The 18,665-nt window shown below is 37.6% G+C and overlaps 1 long non-coding RNA gene across 1 annotated transcript in view; it reads right to left on the bottom strand.

Annotated features, from left to right (window-relative positions):
* The window catches only part of LOC134756089 (uncharacterized), a 168,715-nt gene that overhangs the window by 73,734 nt on the left and 76,316 nt on the right, over window positions 1–18,665 (bottom strand). The window contains exon 3 of the long non-coding RNA XR_010129102.1: window positions 15,246–15,295. This is a non-coding gene — a long non-coding RNA (uncharacterized LOC134756089). The remainder of the gene's footprint in view (window positions 1–15,245; window positions 15,296–18,665) is intronic.

Here is an 18,665-nt window from a genome sequence, read left to right as displayed (position 1 = left end):
GTGGCCGGCAGTCGTGTGCCAGCTTTGAGACGAGGAGGCTGTGTCGCTCGTCGCTCCGTGCCTTCCTTGCACTATGTTCGCTTATGCACAAGCAAAGTGCTATAATATCGGAGTTATTGTGGCCAAAGAATAAATAACTGCAGAGCGCTGATTTGGTTGCGACGCGCATTAGCGAGCGCAACACGGTATTTTGCGGTCTATTACAATGAATGTAATGATAATATCCGTATATATTATACTATAATATACGTATGTTTGAGAAAACATCATTTGAAATAAATAAAGAAATGTTTTCTAACCGTCATATTATTATAATGTCATTCAAGTTTTACGTTTTGAATAATGTTCCATTCCATCTCGAAACAATAAATAATTGATTTAACATAAGCTACCTATTACCTATTACGTTGTATGTATGAATAGTACCTGTTAAAAAACATTGTTTTTGTAGTTTAAAAATAATTTTAATCGATTAAGAACTAGCAAAACGGCCTATCGTATTTTTATTTACGGAAAAATTTACTATTAAGTTTATTGTAGGTTTAGTTAAGTAGTAATTAGTGTTAAATAGTGTAATTGGAGTATGTACCCAGTAGTTTCGGAGATAAAGGGGGGAATGCTCATTTTTTGCCTATTTTCGTGAATAACTTCTAAACAATTTAAAAGTGCTTGTTGCTAGGCCTATTTGAATAAAGAATATATTGAATTGAATTGAATTGAATTGACTGTTTATCCTAAAATTATAAAAAATATACATTTGTGATTCTCACAATGAGCTCTTTCATTTGATATGTAACACGATATAGTTTGTAACTTTTTTTTTAATTTTCTCTTTTACCCCCCAAAAGTGGCCCCCGTGTTTAAAATTAATTTGTTTACGTTACATGTCCGTCTTTGGGTCACAAACTTACATATATACACCAAATTTCAACTTAATTGGTTCAGTCGTTTCCGAGAAAATAGGCTGTGACAGACGGACAGACAGACGGACAGATGCACGAGTGATCCTATAAGGGTTCCGTTTTTTCCTTTTGAGGTACGGACCCCTAATAATGATGATATTCCCACGTAATGATTGAGAAAACTTCGAACTTCGAAAAATAGTAGTAGTATATGAAGCTAGTAGGTACTTTAATTTTATAAGTTAACTATTAATGGCATTATTTAAATTTATTTATTACGGATAAAAAAAAACTGTATAAAATAAACTCACTGTACGCCTCAATTTAGTACATACCAAGCTTTAGCTATAAATCTTATTCCCGTCGATTTGACTTAGGTATTTATTTGTAAGAAACAGATAAAACACAAATTAACTAATTGAGGCTTGTAAAGTATAATGCATAAGGGAATATATTTTTATTATAATTTACGACCTCCACTACACGCATGATCTACTCATACTCAAACAACAAAATATCTGCAAAAGATACACAAATACGAGGTATAGCGCCAAATGCCGCGCGCCTCTGGGCTGTAGGTTATTCTTTGAACCTCGTTCCGCCGCAGTCGCCGCACCGAGACGAAATTCACGTACGATCGCAGTGAGCGGGGTGCGGGTACAGAGACGCTGAGACGCTCAAGGCCAAATCAGCGAGAATCGTCTTAAGATTTAGTTACTTCATCAACAATTGTCTTTTACCTTCGTTCCGCACACATTGCACTTAGTACATGTTGAACATACTCTACAATATTACAAGCTTCGCAGTTCGGGGATGGCTCTGTGGTACAACAGTTCTTCTAACAAACTTTGCTAATATCGTCTCCTGACGGGACAGAATAACAACAAGAAATTAGTAGTAAAAACTATGAAAACGGATTATATCGCGTATTAGTTTATAATACATCCCGACGTTTCGAACCCTTTACAGCGTTCGTGGTCAACGGGTGACTGAGGAAAAATTACAAAGTGCAAAAATACCCACATACTAAAATAATGAACAATCATAGACTATAAACTTTAAGGCTGGTTGTACATGCAAAATCGGTTCATAAGGCTAGTTATACACTACAATTATTTTCAAGTAAACATATTATATATATTTATATATATATATATATATATATATATATATATACGCGATAAAAAAAAAACACAAACGCAACGCGATATAATCCGTTTTCATAGTTTTATTTCATGAGTAACTATCGCGGTAACCGAAGACAATATTAAGAAATTAGTAGATCGACCCAATTGTATTCACTTGAAATCAATAAGTACATATTTATACAACTTAACAATAACCCTAAATACTGCCTAAATACCTACATGCTGTAGTATGTATCTATTTGCCCATTTGAGGGATTGATCGCACTTAAACTATCGTGAGACATATTTCAAAATATTTATCAGTACGGTTGTCCGCGGCGGTTGTACGTCGTGCACCACGTACAACCGCCGCGGACACTCGTGCCTGAGGATGGATTCCCGAAACATGTCGCCAAAAGCGACTAAAATAATAGTGAGTAAAAACCGTTACACTGATACATATTTTGAGGGATTGATTGTCTAGAAAATAAATTAATATAACCCTGAGGACGATTTTGATTTATATGATAAAGTTGTGATCTTGTCTTAATACGATCGCTTTGGTGATTGGTGCAGGCCAGGCAGTGTGAGCGATCTTCAAAGCCGTGTAAAAACAAGTATAAACACGTAACAAATTGTTATCAGAATGGACCTTTCTATCTTTTATTGCGAAACTTTACTAATACTGGAAAAATCTGAAGTAGTGGCTAAAAATTTTTCCGGACGTCTGGTCACCCTAGTCTAGATGCACAACAGCTGCAAAAATGCATATTTCATGGCCTCTGCTTTAACCAGGATTACCAACTCAACGGTTACAAGCTTTGCTGTTGAAAATTATATACAGTTTTGTGGCTCCATGATAATGTAATTTAAAACGTACAAATATTTAATTATAAACCAAATTATTTTTAGAAAATGATTTAGATTCGGTGTTCTTTTAGTTAAAGGATGTGACACGAATGCAGAGAAGACATTTATTTCAGTTAATAATCTAATTTTGTAATTTGTAGTTTGAGTTGAAGGTTTATTCGGTAAACTTAGTAGACTTTGTAGCTAAACGTGACAGTTTTTGCATAAGACTTGTCAATTTGATAATAAACATTGATTTAGTGTTGATTTGTGCGAGACACATGGTGACTAAATAGCATCATTCAAATATCATTCTCCTAAATAATGTAGAACACACTCACGGCCTGATTCTAATTAAAAAAAAGTCAAAAATTTGATCTCGATACGATATGGATTGGATCTGTCGGATCGGATCGGACATTTTAGTAACGCGGTCGGTAAGCATTTGGTTCCACGCACGCTTGCAGCGAGGAACTCGCAAATATTGCGAATACTTTCCGAACTATTCGAATTCTTCACATAGAACTTCGAAATTCGCACTTAAATTCTTTCGAAGGAGGGCGTTAATAACTTGCAGTAATATGTGTGCAATTCATAGTTTAGGTAACTTTCTCCGTACCTATCTTTCTATTACGGGAACCACTTTCTTCGATCGTTCGTTGTTTTTCTGCCGCTCTTGCTTATTCAAGCAATAAGCCCCTAGCAGCGGTTAGGCCTCCAGGGCCACGGCCATCCGGGCCATCCTGGTAAAGTAACACTCCATACGATTTTTTTAGTAACACATGAGGCAATCAAAAAGAAGAATCGTCCCTACATAAGCAATTATTTACCGTGGTCCATAAACACCAGAGGGGTTACAATTGCTTTGACGACTTAAGATGGGAATACTTGTCTTGAACATCGTATCGGTCTTACCGCGGGCGACAGTTTAGCCGTGCGAGGCAGGATGTTTCTGGCAGGATCATTCAACTCTAATTGTTTCTGGAGAATCGCGCAGTTCAGGACTGCTAACCATCTAAGTGGTGAAGATGGAAATGTTGTCGCACAGGGTAAAATATACGGAGCTCCGGACTGATACCACCTAAATAAATATCACTTCCAATTTTCCAAAGTTTACAGACTCGGAAACCCTGTATCAGACCCCAGACTTTTAAATAAGTTACAGAAACATCGTTCAGGCCACAGCTCGCCACCTTACGCTCCTTTAATCTAAAATATAAACGGTCTAGGAATATCGATATGCTTTCATTCTAACTCCATTTTATTTGGCCAAGCGATTTCTCGCCTAAATGCTGCAAGAACAAGCTCCAAAACGGTGTAAACATTCACGTGGATTTTATGACTATTTTAGTTTTTCGTTACAATAGTTACGCTGCGGCCACTTAAAAGTTCGCCGACGTAGTGTACTGGCTAGTATTTTCTCGGTGTTCACTCAGCATCAAAAGTGAGTCGCTTAACTTCAAACTCGGATAAATCCAACTGTCAGCGTGAGAACGACTGAAAAAGAAGATACATATTATCAAGGGCCTGACACTCTTTGATAGAGAAAGATAGTTTTATTGCGATTCCTATAAGACAAAAGAGAAAATAGCGCCATGCTTTGTCCTTATCACCGACCGGGGTGCATGTGATCATAGATAGGAGGCGACGGCGAAATACCGAAATTAATAAGAGTGAAAGAGAAAAAATCCTATGCTGCCTAATTTTTGTATGAATATTCTTTCTCCTACCCCCGGTCGCTCGGTGGCGCGTCTATAACTACTTGTATATACTATGTCTATGCATATTATACATACACAGTTACTGCCACATTAAGTTTAATTTAAGAAGTGTGTGTATTGCCATACGATAAATAAATAAATACTGCCACAGAGTAAGTAATATCACTGCCAATTCCGTATGTAGAGGGTTGCAAATGGCCTCTTGGAACCTACAGACCAATTCGAACATACACTGATATCAAAATGACATCTGTTAATGTCATTCAATTGATTGTTTTAGTAAGCATAAATTTTAGGTCTGTGGTTTTAGTGTTGATTCGAGCGACACGATAACTAAATGACATCATTCAAATATCATTCTGCAATCAGCATACGTTCGAACATAGAGTAACTTATACTAGAGCGGTACTGTCATAGTAAATTTTGTAACCCCAGTAAATTCACTGCCATCTGTCGACACACTTTAAAACTAAAAATGAATATTTATAAAAATACGATAAAATGTATTTAAACTGAAAAAGTTTATAGTTTAAATAGTAGTGTGTCTACTTGAAAAACCACAAATTAAAATATTTTCATAGAAAATAATTTAATTTGTTTTTAGAAAATGTATTTAAATAAGGATACATGTTTTTTTTATTTGCATTAATTATTTTTATGATTTTGACCCATGTTCTTTCACTGGTATGCGTTAAAATTGTTAAATAACAAACGAAACCGTCAACGCCATCTATACGACAGTAGGCCAAAGCTAGTAGCTCCCTCTGAACGAGAATCAAGTTTTCTTGATTTTCGAGGTACGTTTTTTCCTTAAACTGTATCCATCTATTACGGAGTTATATCTATCTTTGGTTAGAATAAGCCTTGTTCTGAAGCTTAGTTTTGTGTGCGGGACGCGGGTTGAAGGTTGCGTGTGAATCGATGGGGCGGCGCCGGGCGGCCGTCGACCTGGCCGCTGCACTACGGAACGGAAGCGGCTGTATTTGATACTAGCTTTTGCCCGCGACTTCGTCTGCGTGGACTTAGTAACCCCAGCTAGAGTAAGAATAGCGCCTGGAGAAAGTCTTATAGCAATTATTCAATTTGAGCATATTATGCACACAAATTAGCAGACACTTCATTAATTATCTCAATTCCACCCCGCTTTTTACTTTCTTAAGGGATGATTTTCGGGATAAAAACTATCCTATGTCCTTCTCAGAACTCAACCTATTTCTATGCCAAATTTAATCTAAATCGATTCAGCGGTTTAAGCGTGAAGAGGGAACACACAGACAGACAGACAGATAGATAGACAGACAGACTTTCGCATTTATAATATTAGTATGGATTGGCAAAGAGGATATAATAGGATAGAGCAGTACTGTCATAGTAAATTTTGTAACTACAGTAAATTCACTCCAACATTTACAAGATATTCGCCAAGATCATTTTAAAACGGATTGAAAGAACACTAGATGAACATCAACCCATCGAGCAGGCTGGATTTCGGAAAGACTACTCGGTTATTGACCACATCCATGTAGTACGTCAAATTCTAGAGAAGTACCACGAATACCAGCTCACATACTATATTGCATTCATTGACTACAGCAAAGCATTCGATTCTCTACTACATAAGAACATCTGGGAAGCATTAGGAGATCAAGGGATTGAACATAAATACATTCGACTAATCAGGAACGTATATAGGAATAGTACAGCTAGAATCCAATTAGAAAAGAAAGGCGATCCATTCAAAATATAGGAAAAGGCGTCAGACAAGGAGACCCCCTATCTCCAAAACTATTCTCGGCGGTACTAGAATCAATTTTCAGACGATTAAATTGGGAAAATCTCGGGATTAATGTGGACGGTGTATCGCTGACGCATTTAAGATTTGCTGACGACATTGTGATATTCGCCGAATCACCTGACGACATAAATCGAATGATAAAAGATCTTACGTTAGAAAGCGGAAAAGTGGGTTTAAAGCTAAATCCCGAAAAGACTAAAATGATGACAAATGGAAACAAAGTCACGATACAGTTAGAAAACACCGAAATCAAGTACACTGATGAATATATATATCTGGGACAGCTCATAACACTAGAAGAACCTATGCGCAAAGAAGTAGAGAGAAGAGTTACGAACGGCTGGAAAAGATACTGGAGCTTAAAAGAAGCTATGAAAGACAAAAAACTGCACATAAACATAAAAAATCAACTATTTAACACGTGTGTACTACCCGTCCTTATATATGGCTGCCAATCATGGAATTTAAATCAGAAAATGACCAGAAAACTCGCATCCTGTCAATACGCTATGGAAAGGAGTATGATAAATGTCAAGAAATCAGACAGACTGAGAAACCATGTCATCAGAAATAAAACAAAAACCATAGATGTAACACGGAAAATGAGGAGACTCAAATGGAAATGGGCAGGGCACATGATTAGAGGTCATGATAAATGGAGTAAGAAAGTGACAGGATGGTACCCCAGGAACAGCAAAAGGAAGAGTGGTAGACCACGAAAAAGATGGGATGATGATATTAGACAGGTGGCAGGAGCGACGTGGAACAGAGTCGCTCGGGAAAGATCGGAATGGAAAAGGTTGGAGGAGGCCTTTGCCGATTGGCAAACAGATCTACAAAAAATAAGCAAGCAGCAAATACTAGAATAAGTTTTTATGTTTATCTTTTGTTAAAATCAGTTTAATGTTACTAGGTTAAGTGGATCTGAATAAAAGGCTATATTATTATTATTATTTATAGTAAATTCACTGCCATCTATCGACACACTTTAAAACTAAAAATTAAGATTTATAAAAATACGATAAAATGTATTATGGATAAATGATATTTTTTTTATTTGCATTGATTATTTTTATATGATTTTGACCCATGTTCTTTAACTGATATGCGTTAAAATTGTTAAATAACAAACGAAACTATCAGGGCGCTAACAGCCCCTCTATACGAGAGTAGACCAAAGGTAGTAGCGCCATCTGATCGAGAATCAAATTTTCGTGATTTTCGAGGCACGTTTTTTCCTTAGACTGTATCCATCTATTACGGAGTTATCTTTGTTATTGGGAACCTGATTCAGATTTAACATTTAGTTTTGACTTTTAATATATTCTTACACTGCCCTCTCAGTTCATTTATGACGTTGCAAAACACGTGAAAACTTAGACACATTACCCGTGCAAAAAGATCACTCGAACAAGACAGGGCTTGAAAAACCTTAACCTATTAGATTGACCAAGTCATCTAAAATCATCACATTGTAGGACCTAATCTATGGATGGTATAGAAAGGATGCCAATCTTTTATGGCAGAATAGTTGCAAAAGTGACCGCTTTCAGCTTTAAATAATAGTTCCTAATCTCTCCGCTGGCGCTAGTTAGGCTCTGGGACATGAGTATAACATGAACCATATAAGGCAACAAATAACCCGACCAAATTACGTAGGTTGTTTTTGGTAGTATTTCGGTGTATGGTGGCGCCGCCTAATTACTGTTTTTTGATGGACACTTTTCATACATAGAGATTTGACTCCTTTATATAGTCTCCATGACCTAATCTAAAGTTTACAACAAGCTCCCAGCGGAGATAAAGAATGCAGTTAGTACCCAAATATTAAAAAACAAATAAGACAATGGCTGTTCTACTTGGACTACTCTTTCTATGATGTTAAAGATTTTTTTGACCTACCGAATAATCTATTAATAATAATGTAATGTATCTAATTTAATTATTGACATTGTAATTGTGCCTATCCTGATATTTTATATAAGCTGATAATTTAATTAATTTGAATATTATATAACAACTGACTATTAACAAGTTGGAGAACAAATCAAATTATTTTATTAAATATTTTGATTTGTGTTTTTTTTTAAAGTAGTCACACTACTATATATAAATTAAACACTGTAATAGATGTCATATATTAAAGAAAAAGTGACGAAGCCCTCCAGTGGTGAAGGCCGGATTCGAACCGGCGTCTTTAGCTATCGCGGCTAACGCCATGAACCCCTAGGCCACCCCGTTCGTTTAGGAGGTGCAAGCGCGCACTGCTTGCCCTTAGAGCTGGTCAAAGACGCCTAGTCTTACTAGGATGGCATATAGTCGAGAAATTCGGACGGGCACCGCCGTGGCGGAGTGGCCTAGAGTTCATGGCGTTAGCCGCGATAGCTAAAGACGCCGGTTCGGATCCGGCCTTCACCACTGGAGGACTTCGTCACTTTTTCTTTAATATATGACATCTATTACAGTGTTTAACTGACTATTGACATGTAATATTTAGAATATTATGAATAACTGAGTTAAATGACTATGAATTGGTATTGGTATGAGAGATTAGAAATTTGGTATCTATATTGCCGGCCCTTCTAAGAGAAACACGATTCGGCGTTTTTTTTCGTACCAATTGTAAGATATAGTTGGTCAAACCAAATTGGCAGTAAATAAGAACAAAAAAAACTATACTCTCCTTTTCTTTTGGGTATAGTACTAGTGTAAGACCATTGACCGACTATTTTCGACAGAGGGGAACGCCTGTTAATGGCTACTCCGTTTGGTTATATCCTCCTAGGGTACTGAAGCTTCCATTTTGCGTAGCCCGACTCACACTTCACATGTTTTCAATCCACTTCTAACCTCTTTGCTCGAATATCGAAACCAGGCTGAAAGCGCGTTCCAATATGGGAGCTGCATTCATTATTCTCGCTCCACTGATTCGACGCTTCGGTGTCGCGACGTATCGTCTAGTCTAGTTTTAATGATATTGATATTTTTGATATTTTTGACCCCCACATTGCTAAGTTTAATAAATGGTTGGCTGGTATCCTCTTCTCCTCTTCTCTCACTGACTGATGACATCTGCTTTGACCCTTTAAATTTAAGTTTGTTTCTTTTGTGTAGTTCAAACTTAATAATGTAAAGTCTAACTCTATTGTAATGTTTAGATAGTTATTTATTCTCTGATATTTTAACTGTAGCTATGATAGTTAAATTAACTTGTAACATTTCCGCTGAATTGTAAAACATGCTGTGTACACTTGTTTTGGATTTCGTGCTAGTTCTTAAGCCATAATGTGAATTGTATGTTTCTCATGATATTCTACGATATCTGTTAAGTGTATATGGAATTTTTATTCTAAAATAAATTATTTGAATTTGAATTTGATTTTGATAAAATAAAAGAAAAAAAGGCTACATGATGGGCCATCAATCCATCATACTGGCCCACTAAGATGGGCCAGCGTGTAGAGGGGTGGTGTCGGATGGCTTATGGCGCGGCGGGATGGCGATATTGGCGATGGGATGGCCTCGGTGTCGGTTTTTCGTCCGCACATCAAAGGTAGTGGGCGATGGCACAGAATATGTAATAGTATTATCATACAGAACGGCCACGCACCGCCCCGCCCCGACTCGAATTACCTCGCCCCGCGACAGAAATCTGGCGGACTTCTGGCGTGCTCTCAGTACTATTTTTAAGCAACTTACTCACACTATGACGCATGACGCGTGTACGGACGTGCCGTTCACACATAGAAACGCGAGTGCTTTTTGATGTATAGCGTGTCCGCCCTGTGGCGATGGTGGCCCATATAGTCGGCCGACTTCTGGCCAAAGGGTGTCGTGTCTCGGAGGTTCCGGGGCAAACTGCCGAATCCGACACAAGACCAGACGATTCAACGGAGCCACGCCGTTCTGTCTCCAACAGGGTGCTTAGTTTTTAAGTTTATGAAATTTATATGTATGTTAGTCAATAAGGTATATGTATATGTAATATGGGCCTTGATTCAGGCAAACTCATGCATTATGTTATAAGCGCCCTGATATTATCAAACCTAAGACACATCCTTTTCATCCTAAGACGGGCGGAAATAATTCGATAATTCGACATGGAAAAAAAAGCAAAATTGAATCTTATGCAAATGACTCTAAATACAAATTCCTTTGAGCTCTTATCTGATTCAACCACGTTTAAAGGTAACGCACGAGAAGGTTGGTTTGTATCAATGACGGTACAATTGTGATCATTTTAAACCTTACTTCTTTGAGATAAGATTTATTTTAGGTTGTATAAGTGCGTGTACAGTGCGAGACATGATAAATCCTCGTGTGGTCGTCGCTGACAAATTACTTGGAAATAAACTGTCTTCAAACACGTTTATTCCTACACCTTAAAATTATATAAGTAATATTTGTTTATGCTTCTATTTTTGTTTTGTTATTGAAAATAAAATATATTAGGTACCTCTTCAAAATATCTATCAAATTTAAGTAAGGTAGTCGAAATATCTTTACTTATTCACCTTTGCGGTAGTTGATTAATAATAATGATACAAATACCTACAAATTTCTGTCTAAAAATAACAAAACAAAACAAGTCGGACCCGTCCACCCAGGGTTCCGTACCCAAAGGGTACTAACGGGACCCTATTACTAAGGCTTCGCTGTCCGTCCGTCTGTCACCAGGCTGTATCTCATGAACCGTGATAGCCAGACAGTTGAAATTTTCACAGATGATGTATTTCTGTTGCCGCTATAACAACAAATACTTAAAACGAATAAAATAAATATTTAAGTGGGGCTCCCATACAACAAACGAGATGTTTTTGCCGTTTTTTGCGTAATGGTACGGAACCCTTCCTGCGCGAGTCCGACTCGCACTTGGACGGTTTTTAGTATTTGTTGTTATAGCGACAGCATAGATTCATCATCTGTAAAAATTTCAACTGTCTATCACCTATCACTATCACGGTTCTTGAGATACAGCCTGGTGACAGACAGACGGACAGTGGAGTCTTAGTAATAGGGTCCCGTTTTTACCCTTTGGGTACGGAACCCTAAAAAGCACGTGTTATAATATACTGAAAAAGCACGCGTGTTTAATATCTTGGATTATGAGCCAAAAATCGGTGGAATAAAAACGTCGTTTTGACATAATGGTTTTGAAATATATATTACCTCTCCAAATTATGAAATTATCTATCAAATCAAATTTAAGTCAGGTAGTCGAAAGCTCTTTACTTATTGACCTTTTTCGGTGGTTGATTAATAATAGATGACACAAATACCTACAACTGTCTGTAAAAATAACACAAAAATAACCAAATTGCTATCACATGACATGACTAACATATTTCACCCTCACGCAGACAATATGAACTATGACGTCACTCTACTACCCATTCATTCGTTGACTCATTGAAGAGGACTTCTGCAATCGATGCTTTTAAGAGGAAAGGGGACGGCCGCTTCTCCGTACAAACTTAGTCCCCACTTTCCTCTCTGGATATTGACATTATTGCAAATATTTAACATAACATTTATAGAAATAGAAATACTTTATTTGCTGTAAAACATAAAACTTTACTCATTATTATTTATCTCCACGGGACTTAATCGCGTAAAATCGCGGGTAGTTCGAAAAACTCGCGCGCCTAGAAGATGTTGATGTCAACTTTAGCCAGTCTTCTCTGGGACCACGGGGACAACGCCGTCCTCGAAACGTCGGAGGTACATTTTAAAACTATTTTACGCGATTAAGTCCCGTGGAGATAAATAATAATGAGTAAAAATCGTGAAAGTTTAAATCAGTGATAAAACTTTACATCTTATTCTAATATAGTCTAACACCAAAATGGATGCCACTCAGCATATGCCGATGACTAAGATATTTAGCCATGGCGCTGGTTTTTAAGGCAACCAGGGAAAACACAATTAAATTAAATAAAACAAAACGAATAAGCTAACATGTGGGAGAAAGTGAGTTTAAAATATTTATTACAAGACAAAACAATACATAATCCGTGCATTGAACAATTAGAGTACTAGGTGAACTACTGGTACTTGTTTGTAAACTTAAAACTTGAAACCTTGATGTACCTATTCTACCTTAATTAACTATAGCTGTGCCCACACATTTGACTTTTTTCGATTCCTTGATTATTGTAAAAATTTGGCGCAAAAACAGATTTCATACAAATTTTGAAATGATCCTAACTTACAGTCTGGCAAAAAAAAGTAGAAATTAAAAAGTGGCAACACTGTAGTGTCGTCCCGTTTTTCTAAGATTGATTTGAAAGGGACGACACTACAGTGTTGCCACTTTTTAATTTCTACTCTTTTTTGCCGGACTGTATAATAATAAAAATTAAAAAAAAACGTAGGGGCATAGGCTGTGGTTACAGTCTGGCAAAAAAGAGTAGAAATTAAAAAGTGGCAACACTGTAGTGTCGTCCCGTTTTTCTTAGATTGATTTGAAAGTGACGAAACTACAGTGTTGCCACGTTTTAATTTCTGCTCTTTTTTGCCAGACTGTAATATACAACAAATGGTGTCAATACAAGTGATAAAAAGGGACTATACTTTCTATAAAAAGGGACCTTATTGTCGATGGCGCCTACGCCATTATTAACGATGCTCCGACTATGGATGGTATAGAAAGGATCGCAATCTCTTATGGCAGAATTGTTGTAAAAGTGATCGCGTTAAGCTTTAAATAATAGTTCCTAATCTCTCCGGTGGCGCTTGTTAGACTCTGGGACATGAATATAACATGAACCATATAAGGCAACAAATAACCCGACCAAATTACGTAGGTTGTTTTTGGTAGTATTTCGGTGTATGGTGGCGCCGCCTAATTACTGTTTTTTGATGGACACTTTTCATACATAGAGATTTGGCTCCTTTATACAGCCTCCATGGCTCCGACATAAATACAACGCCGCGCGACGCTGTGCGGCGTAAGCGCCATCGACAATAAGGTCCCTTTTCATAGAAAATGCCCCATATGGGTACTGTCTGCAAAGACATAAACGCTATCGAGAACGTATAACTTTTACTTTCTATGCATCTCGGTCGTACAGCGACTCGCATATTCGTGCGAGCGAGATGTATAGAAAGTAAATTACGTAGACGCTAGCGCGTATGTCAGTTTTGACACTGTCAGTGACTCCGGGTACTAAAGATGTAACCGCGTTTAGGATAGGAAGTCTTAATCCTAAAAAGTTGCCTAGTAAGAGTAGTCGCACAAACTAAAACTAATTTTTGGAATGCTAGTTAGGAATTAGGATCCTAGTTATAGGATGTTAGTTTAAACGACTGAATTAAGTACCGAACTGGTGAAGCGTTTAACAAAACGCTTAATTAGTAACTTTTTAGGATTCCGTCTTTTTTAAAATCAATTGCAAAGTTTCTAAAAAAGTGTGGATAAAGTAAATATTTTGAAAATAATTGCTTTGAAAGTCCAAAAAATTTTTTAACAATAATAATTATTTTTTTGGTTATTTACTTTAGTATTCGTACAGTTGATGTAATACCTCTGTATATATAGTTGGTCAAGCAAATCTTGTCAGTAGAAAAAGGCGGCAAATTTTAAAAGTGTAGGCGCGAAGGGTTATCGTCCCATAGAAAATTTGAATTTCGCGCCTTTTTCTACTGACAAGATTTGTTTGACCAACTATATCTATTATCTAAATAAACGATTTTCTATATTACACAGTAAAAAAAACATCGCTACTTATGAGTGCTCGGTAAAATCGCATTTATTTCGTAAAACATGAAATGCAGGAAAAAGCTAATGGGGCCACATTATTTATACATCATTCACGTCTTTATTTCCACCTGAACGAACCCCGCGTATAATTATTCACAAACATTTCGCTACAGAATAACGAGTTAATATAATACGGGAACTGCAAATATTCCGAGGATCATTTATTTCATTACAACTTTTACAACGACAAAGTTATCCGATAACGCAGGGTGGCGCTGTCTTGTATGAAAACAATGGAATTTGGTATGAAGAAACATTAGTTCCTTTTTTCGCCGCACCAACAAGATGGCAGAATAACGACAAAGTTATTTGAAAACCGAGTGGTGGCGTTGTCAGATATGAAACGCAGAAATTTCGTATGGAGAATTTTAGTTCCATTTTTCGCCGCAAGAACAGGATAGCTGGTTGCGGATTGAGGGTCAATGAACCAGACGCGGGGGTAAGTCTCGAAACGGACATAAATTACAATCATACACGTTCACGAACAACGCGCCTTCTTGGAATTAAATGTTGCCAGTTTCAAATAAATAAAGTCACGTCTTGTTAGGATTAGAATAATATTTACAATGATGATTTATTGCTGAAAATTTGAAATAAAAGCTTATTATTTTCAAGAGACCAAATGGAATTTTAATAAATATCTTATTTTGGTCTTACCTTAATCGTACTTACATAATATATACACCTAGCTAGTGCGTTTCACGGTGCCTAGCGAATGTGACAATCGCTTACGCTACGCTACGACAACGAAACGCTTTGTGTCTCTACTCTCTATTGGGCCCTCCACACTCATGCGCGAATCACGACGTGAAGCCGCGAACGCGAGTCTGGAGTCTAATTCGCTAATCAGCGACAGTGACAGTTGCGTTTCGTTCGCTACGGAGCCACATATGTATAACCTATAGGCTTTTAAACAATTATAGTTGGTCAAGCAAATCTTGTCAGTAGAAAAAGGCGGCAAATTTAAAAAAATTAGGCACGAAGGGATATCGTCCCATAGAAAATTTGAATTTCGCGCCTTTTTCTACTGACAAGATTTGCTTGACCAACTATATCTAATCAATTACAATAGAAAATAAAAACACTCACCTTTAATTAGAGCTGGAGTTTTTTGCTTAAAACATCAGAATTGCCACAATCTGAAACAAGGACAAGATTTTATTATTTCATGTTTAAATTAATTTTAAGCGGCTCACAAAATACAGTTACAAACTTCATTCATATTCCCTATAGTTTTTGACAGAAATGTCTATGACATACGGATAGACTTGGGATAGACGGACATGGCGAAACTATATGGGTTCCGTTTTTGCCATTTTGGCTTCAGAACCCTAATAAACTAAATAGAAACACAAAAATAAATGAGGATAATTCTAAACGTCAACTTGTAGGATACACGGTTGTATTTTTTATTTAAAAAGGAAGCCAATTACTAGAATAAAATTAGAAATCAGTCAACCCTCCTGTATTTAAAAAGTTTCACCCTTCCATAGATTCAAAACTAGAGGCAAGTGTAATTCAGTAAAGCTTGCAATGCATGCTCCCCACAATTCTGCCAACAACGCGAGCGGAATTTAAAATACTAATGTCAAGGGGATCCAGCGGTTCTACTTCGTAATTTCAAATTTAGAAAGAATTTCCGATGTCTTCAAAAAGACACGTTGCCTGATTTTTAAGGCCGCTCAGTTTTTATGCAGTATAGAACATTAAAGTACCTACTACTTATTTTGTCATAAATAATGTAATTTTCGCTACAACTAGAATTATATCTAATTATGTGGCTCTCAGGGTCGTGCTTGACTTCGTCCGATACAACTTTGCAGTGCTAAAGGGATCATCCATTAATTACATCACACGTTTAGGGGCCTCCAGACCAGGGGTTCCAAAAAATGTGACATGTTGTCAACATGTAAGTAGGTAAGTACTTTAATGTTTTATACTGCACGAGTCACAAACTTTGTGACGTCACTTTAACTTCATCAGTACCCGATTTTTTTATTCGTTGTAAAGTTAAATAACGAGTTTGTCGAGCGATAATCGTTTTTATTCGTTTTATTTTCATTTCTAATCGATTTTGTGTTATAATATTACTAATATTTCTTCTAACAAAAATATTTTGAAAAAATATTTATAATACCTAATTTCGTCGAATTAAATTTATCCAAAAATGTGACGTCACACCATGGGGGAGGGGTTTGCCAAATGTGACAAGGGGGGGGGGGGGGGGGGGGTAAAAACCCTAGAAATTCGTGTGACGCAATTGATGGATGACCCCAAAGTGTGGGAGTGTCACTTTAAACTTCTTATTTTCATTACATTTGACATTAATGGTTACATTACAATTACACTTCAGGCCTGGTAAGACCATAAGCCAGTGTGCTACAAAATAACTTCTTTTAGCTGCATGTTCTTGAAGTAAACCTCACGCTATAAATTCTCCACAGCGGGTAAACTAAGGCTAGCACTGTAGTGGCCTACATTTTACGAGCGCCTAGTGCTCGGAGCTACTGTGGTTTTGTTAGGTTGGCTTTTTGTGGCACAGGTTCAGGGAAATTGGACCTAGTCCTAGTTTAGCTGTTTTCACGTGGCCTGATGGTGTCTAGTGTGACGTTTAGGCTCCGCGGCCTAGTGGGTGGTTAATAAAACACAGTAATGAGGGCTATCGTTTTTTTGCTCACAGTTGGCGCCTCTGTTGATGGTGGTCCAAAAGACTCAAGAACAGCTGTCAGTCATTGAAGTGACAACTGACATTTGACATTTCGAACTATGGAAAAGACCACCATCTACACTAGCGCCCCTAGCGGCGAATTCATACGCGTTAGCCCTCATTAGTACTCATGTACTCTGCACCCGACCCGCCGCCACGGCAGCCATTAACGGAGTGCGGTCGGCGGGTAGTTTACATAGCACTATTGTGTAATCGTCACATCTAGTATCTATGATGCCAGCACCACACTTCGCTATATTTGGTAAATATTCGTGTTGCATCCCTTTTGTTTTGTATGTCAAAGGAAAGAGATGCAACACGTAATACACGTATATTTGCCAAATAAGGCGAAGTGTGGTGCCAGCATAAAGCGCACTGTGGGCGGCAACATGATCTACTGACCCGTTGGACCGATATAAAGGAGGTCTACAAATTTTAATGTCTTCTAAAGTGTGACTAACCTAAAGGACGCACACTAGAACGGTCTGAGACCGGGCTGAGAAGTCCATCACTTCACTTTTTTAGAACGCATCACGTGATCACCGATCGGATCATAGAAAACGAACTGTCAAAAGCCTCGGCTCGGACCCGGACCGTTCTAGCAAGAGTCATCTTTTGCCGTTAGCCATTAACCCTAAAGGAATTCGGAGCCGCATGGCGCCTGATCTATAATAGGTCGAGTAGGAATTTGTCACGAAATCAATCGATACTGTTTTGTTTTATGATCGAATGTCTACAAGACTTCATAGCCAGACGATAACTCGTAATCGTATATAACATACCTAGCATGGAGACTATATAAAGGAGCCAAATCTCTATGTATGAAAAGTGTCCATCAAAAAACAGTAATTAGGCGGCGCCACCATACACCGAAATACTACCAAAAACAACCTACGTAATTTGGTCGGGTTATTTGTTGCCTTATATGGCTCACATTATACTCGTGTCCCAGAGCCTAACTAGCGCCACCGGAGAGATTAGGAACTATTATTTAAAGCTGAAAGCGGTCACTTTTGCAACAATTCTGCCATAAGAGATTGGCATCCTTTCTATACCATCCATAATACCTAGGGCAGTAAAGTAAGAATATAGCCCACACTACATTCCACTCCATTGCGGCTGCGTTCCGAATACAACCTGGGGCCCATTTCTCGAACGGTATTAGACTAATAATATTAGTCAACAAATTGTCAAATCGCATGGGTTACCATGGCAGCACACTAAGTTCAACCAATTCAATCATAAATCCACGTTTAAACGTATTCATTATGGATTGTATATAGAAAGGATCGCAATCTCTTATGGCAGAATTGTTGTAAAAGTGACCGCGTTAAGCTTTAAATAATAGTTCCTAATCTCTCCGGTGGCGCCAGTTAGGCTCTGGGACATGAGTATAATATGAACCATAATATAAGGCAACAAATAACCCGACCAAATTACGTAAGTTGTTTTTGGTAGTATTTCGGTGCATGGTGGCGCCGCCTAATTACTGTTTTTTGATCACTTTTTATACATAGAGATTTGGCTCCTTTATATAATCTCCATGGGTATTAGACTAATAATATTAGTCAACAAATTGTCAAATCGCATGGGTTACCATGGCAGCACACTAAGTTCAACCAATTCAACCATAAATCCACGTTTAAACGTATTCATAGCCGATACAATCTGTCAAATTACGAGTCCGTCAGATGTCACTGTCAAGCGTTTATTGAGGATTTTTGTCGGCAATTGTCACGCCTGACAGCTGTCAGCGGAATGAAACGCTGAGCCGAGTGAAATTGAGTATCAACAAACTATAA

Source organism: Cydia strobilella, chromosome 3 (genome assembly GCF_947568885.1).
Source record: "Cydia strobilella chromosome 3, ilCydStro3.1, whole genome shotgun sequence".
Lineage (NCBI taxonomy): Eukaryota > Metazoa > Arthropoda > Insecta > Lepidoptera > Tortricidae > Cydia > Cydia strobilella.
Note: the sequence above shows the minus strand (reverse complement) of the source record. Positions and strands in the feature narration are given on the sequence as shown.